We start from the raw sequence: 13,673 nt of genomic DNA on the forward strand, positions 1-13,673 counted from the left end.
AGGCTTCAAGGGGATGAAGTCGCACCTTCTACCCAGGGTTATGGAACTCCGCGCAGGGTGAGATTTCAGGGTTCACCCCTGGATGGAAGTGTGAGAATAAAACACTTCACATACTCAGGAACGTGTATTTAGCTGCTTTACAGCATCAGAATAAGGCCTGCAAGGCCTTGGGCCTACTTCCGGCCTCCTGGCACCAGTTTTACTGATACTTGTGACATTTGCAGGTGTTAGGCTTCAAGGGGATGAAGTCGCACCTTCTACCCAGGGTCATGGAGCTCCGCGCAGGGTAAGATTTCAAGCTTCACCCCAGGCTGGAGGAGTGAAAATAAAACCCTTCACACACTCAGGAAAGTGTATTTAACTCCTTTACAGTATCAGAATAAGGCCTGCAAGGCCTTGGGCCTACTTCCAGCCTCCTGGCACCAGTTTTACTGATACTTGTGACATTTGCAGGTGTTAGGCTTCAAGGGGATGAAGTCGCACCTTCTACCCAGGGTTATGGAACTCCGCGCAGGGTGAGATTTCAGGGTTCACCCCTGGATGGAAGTGTGAGAATAAAACACTTCACATACTCAGGAAAGTGTATTTAGCTGCTTTACAGTATCAGAATAAGGCCTGCACGGCCTTGGGCCTACTTCCAGCCTCCTGGCACCAGTTTTACTGATACTTGTGACATTTGCAGGTCTTAGGCTTCAAGGGGATGAAGTCGCACCTTCTACCCAGGGTCATGGAGCTCCGCGCAGGGTAAGATTTCAGGCTTCACCCCAGGCTGGAGGAGTGAAAATAAAACACTTCACACACTCAGGAAAGTGTATTTAACTCCTTTACAGTATCAGAATAAGGCCTGCAAGGCCTTGGGCCTACTTCCAGCCTCCTGGCACCAGTTTTACTGATACTTGTGACATTTGCAGGTGTTAGGCTTCAAGGGGATGAAGTCGCACCTTCTACCCAGGGTCATGGAGCTCCGCGCAGGGTAAGATTTCAGGCTTCACCCCTGGCTGGAGGACTGAAAATAAAACACTTCACACACTCAGGAAAGTGTATTTAACTCATTTACAGTATCAGAATAAGGCCTGCAAGGCCTTGGGCCTACTTCCAGCCTCCTGGCACCAGTTTTACTGAAAGTTGTGACATTTGCAGGTGTTAGGCTTCAAGGGGATGAAGTCGCACCTTCTACCCAGGGTTATGGAACTCCGTGCAGGGTGAGATTTCAGGGTTCACCCCTGGATGGAAGTGTGAGAATAAAACACTTCACATACTCAGGAAAGTGTATTTAGCTGCTTTACAGTATCAGAATAAGGCCTGCAAGGCCTTGGGCCTACTTCCAGCCTCCTGGCACCAGTTTTACTGATACTTGTGACATTTGCAGGTCTTAGGCTTCAAGGGGATGAAGTCGCACCTTCTACCCAGGGTCATGGAGCTCCGCGCAGGGTAAGATTTCAGGCTTCACCCCAGGCTGGAGGAGTGAAAATAAAACACTTCACACACTCAGGAAAGTGTATTTAACTCCTTTACAGTATCAGAATAAGGCCTGCAAGGCCTTGGGCCTACTTCCAGCCTCCTGGCACCAGTTTTACTGATACTTGTGACATTTGCAGGTGTTAGGCATCAAGGGGATGAAGTCGCACCTTCTACCCAGGGTCATGGAGCTCCGCGCAGGGTAAGATTTCAGGCTTCACCCCAGGCTGGAGGAGTGAAAATAAAACACTTCACACACTCAGGAAAGTGTATTTAACTCCTTTACAGTATCAGAATAAGGCCTGCAAGGCCTTGGGCCTACTTCCAGCCTCCTGGCACCAGTTTTACTGATACTTGTGACATTTGCAGGTGTTCGGCTTCAAGGGGATGAAGTCGCACCTTCTACCCAGGGTCATGGAGCTCCGCGCAGGGTAAGATTTCAGGCTTCACCCCTGGCTGCAGGTGTGAAAATAAAACACTTCACATACTCAGGAAAGTGTATTTAGCTCCTTTACAGTATCAGAATAGGGCCTGCAAGGCCTTGGGCCTACTTCCAGCCTCCTGGAACCAGTTTTACTGATACTTGTGACATTTGCAGGTGTTAGGCTTCAAGGGGATGAAGCCGCACCTTCTACCCAGGTTTATGGAGCTCCGCGCAGGGTAAGATTTCAGGGTTCACCCCTGGCTGGAGGTGTGAAAATAAAACACTTCTCATACTCAGGAAAGTGTATTTAACTCCTTTACAGTATCAGAACAAGGCCTGCAAGGCCTTGGGCCTACTTCCAGCCTCCTGGCACCAGTTTTACTGATACTTGTGACATTTGCAGGTGTTAGGCTTCAAGGGGATGAAGTTGCACCTTCTACCCAGGGTTATGGAACTCCGCGCAGGGTGAGATTTCAGGGTTCACCCCTGGATGGAAGTGTGAGAATAAAACACTTCACATACTCAGGAAAGTATATTTAGCTGCTTTACAGTATCAGAATAAGGCCTGCAAGGCCTTGGGCCTACTTCCAGCCTCTTGGCACCAGTTTTACTGATACTTGTGACATTTGCAGGTGTTAGGCTTCAAGGGGATGAAGTCGCACCTTCTACCCAGGGTTATGGAGCTCCGCGCAGGGTGAGATTTCAGGGTTCACCCCTGGATGGAAGTGTGAACATAAAACACTTCACATACTCAGGAAAGTGTATTTAGCTGCTTTACAGTATCAGAATAAGGCCTGCAAGGCCTTGGGCCTACTTCCAGCCTCCTGGCACCAGTTTTACTGATACTTGTGACATTTGCAGGTGTTCGGCTTCAAGGGGATGAAGTCGCACCTTCTACCCAGGGTCATGGAGCTCCGCGCAGGGTAAGATTTCAGGCTTCACCCCTGGCTGCAGGTGTGAAAATAAAACACTTCACATACTCAGGAAAGTGTATTTAGCTCCTTTACAGTATCAGAATAGGGCCTGCAAGGCCTTGGGCCTACTTCCAGCCTCCTGGAACCAGTTTTACTGATACTTGTGACATTTGCAGGTGTTAGGCTTCAAGGGGATGAAGCCGCACCTTCTACCCAGGTTTATGGAGCTCCGCGCAGGGTAAGATTTCAGGGTTCACCCCTGGCTGGAGGTGTGAAAATAAAACACTTCTCATACTCAGGAAAGTGTATTTAACTCCTTTACAGTATCAGAACAAGGCCTGCAAGGCCTTGGGCCTACTTCCAGCCTCCTGGCACCAGTTTTACTGATACTTGTGACATTTGCAGGTGTTAGGCTTCAAGGGGATGAAGTTGCACCTTCTACCCAGGGTTATGGAACTCCGCGCAGGGTGAGATTTCAGGGTTCACCCCTGGATGGAAGTGTGAGAATAAAACACTTCACATACTCAGGAAAGTGTATTTAGCTGCTTTACAGTATCAGAATAAGGCCTGCAAGGCCTTGGGCCTACTTCCAGCCTCTTGGCACCAGTTTTACTGATACTTGTGACATTTGCAGGTGTTAGGCTTCAAGGGGATGAAGTCGCACCTTCTACCCAGGGTTATGGAGCTCCGCGCAGGGTGAGATTTCAGGGTTCACCCCTGGATGGAAGTGTGAACATAAAACACTTCACATACTCAGGAAAGTGTATTTAGCTGCTTTACAGTATCAGAATAAGGCCTGCAAGGCCTTGGGCCTACTTCCAGCCTCCTGGCACCAGTTTTACTGATACTTGTGACATTTGCAGGTGTTAGGCATCAAGGGGATGAAGTCGCACCTTCTACCCAGGGTCATGGAGCTCCGCGCAGGGTAAGATTTCAGGCTTCACCCCAGGCTGGAGGGGTGAAAATAAAACACTTCACACACTCAGGAAAGTGTATTTAACTCCTTTACAGTATCAGAATAAGGCCTGCAAGGCCTTGGGCCTACTTCCAGCCTCCTGGCACCAGTTTTACTGATACTTGTGACATTTGCAGGTGTTAGGCTTCAAGGGGATGAAGTCGCACCTTCTACCCAGGGTTATGGAACTCCGCGCAGGGTGAGATTTCAGGGTTCACCCCTGGATGGAAGTGTGAACATAAAACACTTCACATACTCAGGAAAGTGTATTTAGCTGCTTTACAGTATCAGAATAAGGCCTGCAAGGCCTTGGGCCTACTTCCAGCCTCCTGGCACCAGTTTTACTGATACTTGTGACATTTGCAGGTGTTAGGCTTCAAGGGGATGAAGTCGCACCTTCTACCCAGGGTTATGGAACTCCGCGCAGGGTGAGATTTCAGGGTTCACCCCTGGATGGAAGTGTGAACATAAAACACTTCACATACTCAGGAAAGTGTATTTAGCTGCTTTACAGTATCAGAATAAGGCCTGCAAGGCCTTGGGCCTACTTCCAGCCTCCTGGCACCAGTTTTACTGATACTTGTGACATTTGCAGGTGTTAGGCTTCAAGGGGATGAAGTCGCACCTTCTACCCAGGGTTATGGAACTCCGCGCAGGGTGAGATTTCAGGGTTCACCCCTGGATGGAAGTGTGAACATAAAACACTTCAAATACTCAGGAAAGTGTATTTAGCTACTTTACAGTATCAGAATAAGGCCTGCAAGGCCTTGGGCCTACTTCCAGCCTCCTGGCACCAGTTTTACTGATACTTGTGACATTTGTAGGTGTTAGGCTTCAAGGGCATGAAGTCGCACCTTCTACCCAGGGTCATGGAGCTCCGCGCAGGGTAAGATTTCAGGGTTCACCCCAGGCTGGAGGAGTGAAAATAAAACACTTCACACACTCAGGAAAGTGTATTTAACTCCTTTACAGTATCAGAATAAGGCCTGCAAGGCCTTGGGCCTACTTCCAGCCTCCTGGCACCAGTTTTACTGATACTTGTGACATTTGTAGGTGTTAGGCTTCAAGGGCATGAAGTCGCACCTTCTGCCCAGGGTCATGGAGCTCCACGCAGGGTAAGATTTCAGGGACCACCCCAGGCTTGAGCTGTGAAAATAAAACACTTCACATACTCAGGAAAGTGTATTTAGCTACTTTACAGTATCAGAATAAGGCCTGCAAGGCCTTGGGCCTACTTCCAGCATCCTGGCACCAGTTTTACTGATACTTGTGACATTTGTAGGTGTTAGGCTTCAAGGGGATGAAGTCGCACCTTCTACCCAGGGTCATGGAGCTCCGCGCAGGGTAAGATTTCAGGCTTCACCCCAGGCTGGAGGAGTGAAAATAAAACCCTTCACACACTCAGGAAAGTGTATTTAACTCCTTTACAGTATCAGAATAAGGCCTGCAAGGCCTTGGGCCTACTTCCAGCCTCCTGGCACCAGTTTTACTGATACTTGTGACATTTGCAGGTGTTAGGCTTCAAGGGGATGAAGTCGCACCTTCTACCCAGGGTTATGGAACTCCGCGCAGGGTGAGATTTCAGGGTTCACCCCTGGATGGAAGTGTGAGAATAAAACACTTCACATACTCAGGAACGTGTATTTAGCTGCTTTACAGCATCAGAATAAGGCCTGCAAGGCCTTGGGCCTACTTCCAGCCTCCTGGCACCAGTTTTACTGATACTTGTGACATTTGCAGGTGTTAGGCTTCAAGGGGATGAAGTCGCACCTTCTACCCAGGGTCATGGAGCTCCGCGCAGGGTAAGATTTCAAGCTTCACCCCAGGCTGGAGGAGTGAAAATAAAACCCTTCACACACTCAGGAAAGTGTATTTAACTCCTTTACAGTATCAGAATAAGGCCTGCAAGGCCTTGGGCCTACTTCCAGCCTCCTGGCACCAGTTTTACTGATACTTGTGACATTTGCAGGTGTTAGGCTTCAAGGGGATGAAGTCGCACCTTCTACCCAGGGTTATGGAACTCCGCGCAGGGTGAGATTTCAGGGTTCACCCCTGGATGGAAGTGTGAGAATAAAACACTTCACATACTCAGGAAAGTGTATTTAGCTGCTTTACAGTATCAGAATAAGGCCTGCACGGCCTTGGGCCTACTTCCAGCCTCCTGGCACCAGTTTTACTGATACTTGTGACATTTGCAGGTCTTAGGCTTCAAGGGGATGAAGTCGCACCTTCTACCCAGGGTCATGGAGCTCCGCGCAGGGTAAGATTTCAGGCTTCACCCCAGGCTGGAGGAGTGAAAATAAAACACTTCACACACTCAGGAAAGTGTATTTAACTCCTTTACAGTATCAGAATAAGGCCTGCAAGGCCTTGGGCCTACTTCCAGCCTCCTGGCACCAGTTTTACTGATACTTGTGACATTTGCAGGTGTTAGGCTTCAAGGGGATGAAGTCGCACCTTCTACCCAGGGTCATGGAGCTCCGCGCAGGGTAAGATTTCAGGCTTCACCCCTGGCTGGAGGACTGAAAATAAAACACTTCACACACTCAGGAAAGTGTATTTAACTCATTTACAGTATCAGAATAAGGCCTGCAAGGCCTTGGGCCTACTTCCAGCCTCCTGGCACCAGTTTTACTGAAAGTTGTGACATTTGCAGGTGTTAGGCTTCAAGGGGATGAAGTCGCACCTTCTACCCAGGGTTATGGAACTCCGCGCAGGGTGAGATTTCAGGGTTCACCCCTGGATGGAAGTGTGAGAATAAAACACTTCACATACTCAGGAAAGTGTATTTAGCTGCTTTACAGTATCAGAATAAGGCCTGCAAGGCCTTGGGCCTACTTCCAGCCTCCTGGCACCAGTTTTACTGATACTTGTGACATTTGCAGGTCTTAGGCTTCAAGGGGATGAAGTCGCACCTTCTACCCAGGGTCATGGAGCTCCGCGCAGGGTAAGATTTCAGGCTTCACCCCAGGCTGGAGGAGTGAAAATAAAACACTTCACACACTCAGGAAAGTGTATTTAACTCCTTTACAGTATCAGAATAAGGCCTGCAAGGCCTTGGGCCTACTCCCAGCCTCCTGGCACCAGTTTTACTGATACTTGTGACATTTGCAGGTGTTAGGCTTCAAGGGGATGAAGTCGCACCTTCTACCCAGCATTATGGAACTCCGCGCAGGGTGAGATTTCAGGGTTCACCCCTGGATGGAAGTGTGAGAATAAAACACTTCACATACTCAGGAAAGTGTATTTAGCTGCTTTACAGTATCAGAATAAGGCCTGCAAGGCCTTGGGCCTACTTCCAGCCTCCTGGCACCAGTTTTACTGATACTTGTGACATTTGCAGGTGTTAGGCTTCAAGGGGATGAAGTCGCACCTTCTACCCAGGGTTATGGAACTCCGCGCAGGGTGAGATTTCAGGGTTCACCCCTGGATGGAAGTGTGAGAATAAAACACTTCACATACTCAGGAAAGTGTATTTAACTCCTTTACAGTATCAGAACAAGGCCTGCCAGGCCATGGGTGTGTTTCCAGCCTCCAGGCACCAGTTTTACTGATACTTGTGACACTTGGAGGTGTCAAGCTTCAAGGGAACAAAGTCAAACCTTCTACCCAGGGTTATGGAGCTCCGCGCAGGATACGATTTCAGGTTTCACCCCTGGCTGCAGGTGTGAAAACAAAACACTTCACATACTCAGTAAAGTGTATTTAACCCCTTTACAGTATCAGAAAAAGGCCTGCAAGGCCTTGGGCCTACTTCCAGCCTCCTGGCACCAGTTGTACTGATACTTGTGACATTTGCAGGTGTTAGGCTTCAAGGGGACGAAGTCGCACCTTCTACCCAGGGTTATGGAGCTCCGCCCAGGGTAAGATTTCAGGTTTCACCCCTGGCTGCAGGTGTGAAAACAAAACACTTCACATACTCAGGAAAGTGTATTTAGCTCCTTTACAGTATCAGAATAAGGCCTGCAAGGCCTTGGGCCTACTTCCAGCCTCCTGGCACCAGTTTTACTGATACTTGTGACATTTGTAGGTGTTAGGCTTCAAGGGGATGAAGTCGCACCTTCTACCCAGGGTTATGGAACTCCGCGCAGGGTGAGATTTCAGGGTTCATCCCAGGCTTGAGCTGTGAAAATAAAACACTTCACACACTCAGGAAAGTGTATTTAACTCCTTTACAGTATCACAATAAGGCCTGCAAGGCCTTGGGCCTACTTCCGGCCTCCTGGCACCAGTTTTACTGATACTTGTGACATTTGCAGGTGTTAGGCTTCAAGGGGATGAAGTCGCACCTTCTACCCAGGGTTATGGAGCTCCGCGCAGGGTGAGATTTCAGGGTTCACCCCTGGATGGAAGTGTGAACATAAAACACTTCACATACTCAGGAAAGTGTATTTAGCTGCTTTACAGTATCAGAATAAGGCCTGCAAGGCCTTGGGCCTACTTCCAGCCTCCTGGCACCAGTTTTACTGATACTTGTGACATTTGCAGGTGTTCGGCTTCAAGGGGATGAAGTCGCACCTTCTACCCAGGGTCATGGAGCTCCGCGCAGGGTAAGATTTCAGGCTTCACCCCTGGCTGCAGGTGTGAAAATAAAACACTTCACATACTCAGGAAAGTGTATTTAGCTCCTTTACAGTATCAGAATAGGGCCTGCAAGGCCTTGGGCCTACTTCCAGCCTCCTGGAACCAGTTTTACTGATACTTGTGACATTTGCAGGTGTTAGGCTTCAAGGGGATGAAGCCGCACCTTCTACCCAGGTTTATGGAGCTCCGCGCAGGGTAAGATTTCAGGGTTCACCCCTGGCTGGAGGTGTGAAAATAAAACACTTCTCATACTCAGGAAAGTGTATTTAACTCCTTTACAGTATCAGAACAAGGCCTGCAAGGCCTTGGGCCTACTTCCAGCCTCCTGGCACCAGTTTTACTGATACTTGTGACATTTGCAGGTGTTAGGCTTCAAGGGGATGAAGTTGCACCTTCTACCCAGGGTTATGGAACTCCGCGCAGGGTGAGATTTCAGGGTTCACCCCTGGATGGAAGTGTGAGAATAAAACACTTCACATACTCAGGAAAGTGTATTTAGCTGCTTTACAGTATCAGAATAAGGCCTGCAAGGCCTTGGGCCTACTTCCAGCCTCTTGGCACCAGTTTTACTGATACTTGTGACATTTGCAGGTGTTAGGCTTCAAGGGGATGAAGTCGCACCTTCTACCCAGGGTTATGGAGCTCCGCGCAGGGTGAGATTTCAGGGTTCACCCCTGGATGGAAGTGTGAACATAAAACACTTCACATACTCAGGAAAGTGTATTTAGCTGCTTTACAGTATCAGAATAAGGCCTGCAAGGCCTTGGGCCTACTTCCAGCCTCCTGGCACCAGTTTTACTGATACTTGTGACATTTGCAGGTGTTAGGCATCAAGGGGATGAAGTCGCACCTTCTACCCAGGGTCATGGAGCTCCGCGCAGGGTAAGATTTCAGGCTTCACCCCAGGCTGGAGGGGTGAAAATAAAACACTTCACACACTCAGGAAAGTGTATTTAACTCCTTTACAGTATCAGAATAAGGCCTGCAAGGCCTTGGGCCTACTTCCAGCCTCCTGGCACCAGTTTTACTGATACTTGTGACATTTGCAGGTGTTAGGCTTCAAGGGGATGAAGTCGCACCTTCTACCCAGGGTTATGGAACTCCGCGCAGGGTGAGATTTCAGGGTTCACCCCTGGATGGAAGTGTGAACATAAAACACTTCACATACTCAGGAAAGTGTATTTAGCTGCTTTACAGTATCAGAATAAGGCCTGCAAGGCCTTGGGCCTACTTCCAGCCTCCTGGCACCAGTTTTACTGATACTTGTGACATTTGCAGGTGTTAGGCTTCAAGGGGATGAAGTCGCACCTTCTACCCAGGGTTATGGAACTCCGCGCAGGGTGAGATTTCAGGGTTCACCCCTGGATGGAAGTGTGAACATAAAACACTTCAAATACTCAGGAAAGTGTATTTAGCTACTTTACAGTATCAGAATAAGGCCTGCAAGGCCTTGGGCCTACTTCCAGCCTCCTGGCACCAGTTTTACTGATACTTGTGACATTTGTAGGTGTTAGGCTTCAAGGGGATGAAGTCGCACCTTCTACCCAGGGTTATGGAACTCCGCGCAGGGTGAGATTTCAGGGTTCATCCCAGGCTTGAGCTGTGAAAATAAAACACTTCACACACTCAGGAAAGTGTATTTAACTCCTTTACAGTATCACAATAAGGCCTGCAAGGCCTTGGGCCTACTTCCGGCCTCCTGGCACCAGTTTTACTGATACTTGTGACATTTGCAGGTGTTAGGCTTCAAGGGGATGAAGTCGCACCTTCTACCCAGGGTTATGGAGCTCCGCGCAGGGTGAGATTTCAGGGTTCACCCCTGGATGGAAGTGTGAACATAAAACACTTCACATACTCAGGAAAGTGTATTTAGCTGCTTTACAGTATCAGAATAAGGCCTGCAAGGCCTTGGGCCTACTTCCAGCCTCCTGGCACCAGTTTTACTGATACTTGTGACATTTGCAGGTGTTCGGCTTCAAGGGGATGAAGTCGCACCTTCTACCCAGGGTCATGGAGCTCCGCCCAGGGTAAGATTTCAGGTTTCACCCCTGGCTGCAGGTGTGAAAACAAAACACTTCACATACTCAGGAAAGTGTATTTAGCTCCTTTACAGTATCAGAATAAGGCCTGCAAGGCCTTGGGCCTACTTCCAGCCTCCTGGCACCAGTTTTACTGATACTTGTGACATTTGTAGGTGTTAGGCTTCAAGGGGATGAAGTCGCACCTTCTACCCAGGGTTATGGAACTCCGCGCAGGGTGAGATTTCAGGGTTCATCCCAGGCTTGAGCTGTGAAAATAAAACACTTCACACACTCAGGAAAGTGTATTTAACTCCTTTACAGTATCACAATAAGGCCTGCAAGGCCTTGGGCCTACTTCCGGCCTCCTGGCACCAGTTTTACTGATACTTGTGACATTTGCAGGTGTTAGGCTTCAAGGGGATGAAGTCGCACCTTCTACCCAGGGTTATGGAGCTCCGCGCAGGGTGAGATTTCAGGGTTCACCCCTGGATGGAAGTGTGAACATAAAACACTTCACATACTCAGGAAAGTGTATTTAGCTGCTTTACAGTATCAGAATAAGGCCTGCAAGGCCTTGGGCCTACTTCCAGCCTCCTGGCACCAGTTTTACTGATACTTGTGACATTTGCAGGTGTTCGGCTTCAAGGGGATGAAGTCGCACCTTCTACCCAGGGTCATGGAGCTCCGCGCAGGGTAAGATTTCAGGCTTCACCCCTGGCTGCAGGTGTGAAAATAAAACACTTCACATACTCAGGAAAGTGTATTTAGCTCCTTTACAGTATCAGAATAGGGCCTGCAAGGCCTTGGGCCTACTTCCAGCCTCCTGGAACCAGTTTTACTGATACTTGTGACATTTGCAGGTGTTAGGCTTCAAGGGGATGAAGCCGCACCTTCTACCCAGGTTTATGGAGCTCCGCGCAGGGTAAGATTTCAGGGTTCACCCCTGGCTGGAGGTGTGAAAATAAAACACTTCTCATACTCAGGAAAGTGTATTTAACTCCTTTACAGTATCAGAACAAGGCCTGCAAGGCCTTGGGCCTACTTCCAGCCTCCTGGCACCAGTTTTACTGATACTTGTGACATTTGCAGGTGTTAGGCTTCAAGGGGATGAAGTTGCACCTTCTACCCAGGGTTATGGAACTCCGCGCAGGGTGAGATTTCAGGGTTCACCCCTGGATGGAAGTGTGAGAATAAAACACTTCACATACTCAGGAAAGTGTATTTAGCTGCTTTACAGTATCAGAATAAGGCCTGCAAGGCCTTGGGCCTACTTCCAGCCTCTTGGCACCAGTTTTACTGATACTTGTGACATTTGCAGGTGTTAGGCTTCAAGGGGATGAAGTCGCACCTTCTACCCAGGGTTATGGAGCTCCGCGCAGGGTGAGATTTCAGGGTTCACCCCTGGATGGAAGTGTGAACATAAAACACTTCACATACTCAGGAAAGTGTATTTAGCTGCTTTACAGTATCAGAATAAGGCCTGCAAGGCCTTGGGCCTACTTCCAGCCTCCTGGCACCAGTTTTACTGATACTTGTGACATTTGCAGGTGTTAGGCATCAAGGGGATGAAGTCGCACCTTCTACCCAGGGTCATGGAGCTCCGCGCAGGGTAAGATTTCAGGCTTCACCCCAGGCTGGAGGGGTGAAAATAAAACACTTCACACACTCAGGAAAGTGTATTTAACTCCTTTACAGTATCAGAATAAGGCCTGCAAGGCCTTGGGCCTACTTCCAGCCTCCTGGCACCAGTTTTACTGATACTTGTGACATTTGCAGGTGTTAGGCTTCAAGGGGATGAAGTCGCACCTTCTACCCAGGGTTATGGAACTCCGCGCAGGGTGAGATTTCAGGGTTCACCCCTGGATGGAAGTGTGAACATAAAACACTTCACATACTCAGGAAAGTGTATTTAGCTGCTTTACAGTATCAGAATAAGGCCTGCAAGGCCTTGGGCCTACTTCCAGCCTCCTGGCACCAGTTTTACTGATACTTGTGACATTTGCAGGTGTTAGGCTTCAAGGGGATGAAGTCGCACCTTCTACCCAGGGTTATGGAACTCCGCGCAGGGTGAGATTTCAGGGTTCACCCCTGGATGGAAGTGTGAACATAAAACACTTCAAATACTCAGGAAAGTGTATTTAGCTACTTTACAGTATCAGAATAAGGCCTGCAAGGCCTTGGGCCTACTTCCAGCCTCCTGGCACCAGTTTTACTGATACTTGTGACATTTGTAGGTGTTAGGCTTCAAGGGCATGAAGTCGCACCTTCTACCCAGGGTCATGGAGCTCCGCGCAGGGTAAGATTTCAGGGTTCACCCCAGGCTGGAGGAGTGAAAATAAAACACTTCACACACTCAGGAAAGTGTATTTAACTCCTTTACAGTATCAGAATAAGGCCTGCAAGGCCTTGGGCCTACTTCCAGCCTCCTGGCACCAGTTTTACTGATACTTGTGACATTTGTAGGTGTTAGGCTTCAAGGGCATGAAGTCGCACCTTCTGCCCAGGGTCATGGAGCTCCACGCAGGGTAAGATTTCAGGGACCACCCCAGGCTTGAGCTGTGAAAATAAAACACTTCACATACTCAGGAAAGTGTATTTAGCTACTTTACAGTATCAGAATAAGGCCTGCAAGGCCTTGGGCCTACTTCCAGCATCCTGGCACCAGTTTTACTGATACTTGTGACATTTGTAGGTGTTAGGCTTCAAGGGGATGAAGTCGCACCTTCTACCCAGGGTCATGGAGCTCCGCGCAGGGTAAGATTTCAGGCTTCACCCCAGGCTGGAGGAGTGAAAATAAAACCCTTCACACACTCAGGAAAGTGTATTTAACTCCTTTACAGTATCAGAATAAGGCCTGCAAGGCCTTGGGCCTACTTCCAGCCTCCTGGCACCAGTTTTACTGATACGTGTGACATTTGCAGGTGTTAGGCTTCAAGGGGATGAAGTCGCACCTTCTACCCAGGGTTATGGAACTCCGCGCAGGGTGAGATTTCAGGGTTCACCCCTGGATGGAAGTGTGAGAATAAAACACTTCACATACTCAGGAACGTGTATTTAGCTGCTTTACAGCATCAGAATAAGGCCTGCAAGGCCTTGGGCCTACTTCCGGCCTCCTGGCACCAGTTTTACTGATACTTGTGACATTTGCAGGTGTTAGGCTTCAAGGGGATGAAGTCGCACCTTCTACCCAGGGTCATGGAGCTCCGCGCAGGGTAAGATTTCAAGCTTCACCCCAGGCTGGAGGAGTGAAAATAAAACCCTTCACACACTCAGGAAAGTGTATTTAACTCCTTTACAGTATCAGAATAAGGCCTGCA

Source organism: Triturus cristatus, chromosome 5_1 (assembly GCF_964204655.1).
Source record: "Triturus cristatus chromosome 5_1, aTriCri1.1, whole genome shotgun sequence".
Classification (NCBI taxonomy): Eukaryota; Metazoa; Chordata; class Amphibia; order Caudata; family Salamandridae; genus Triturus; species Triturus cristatus.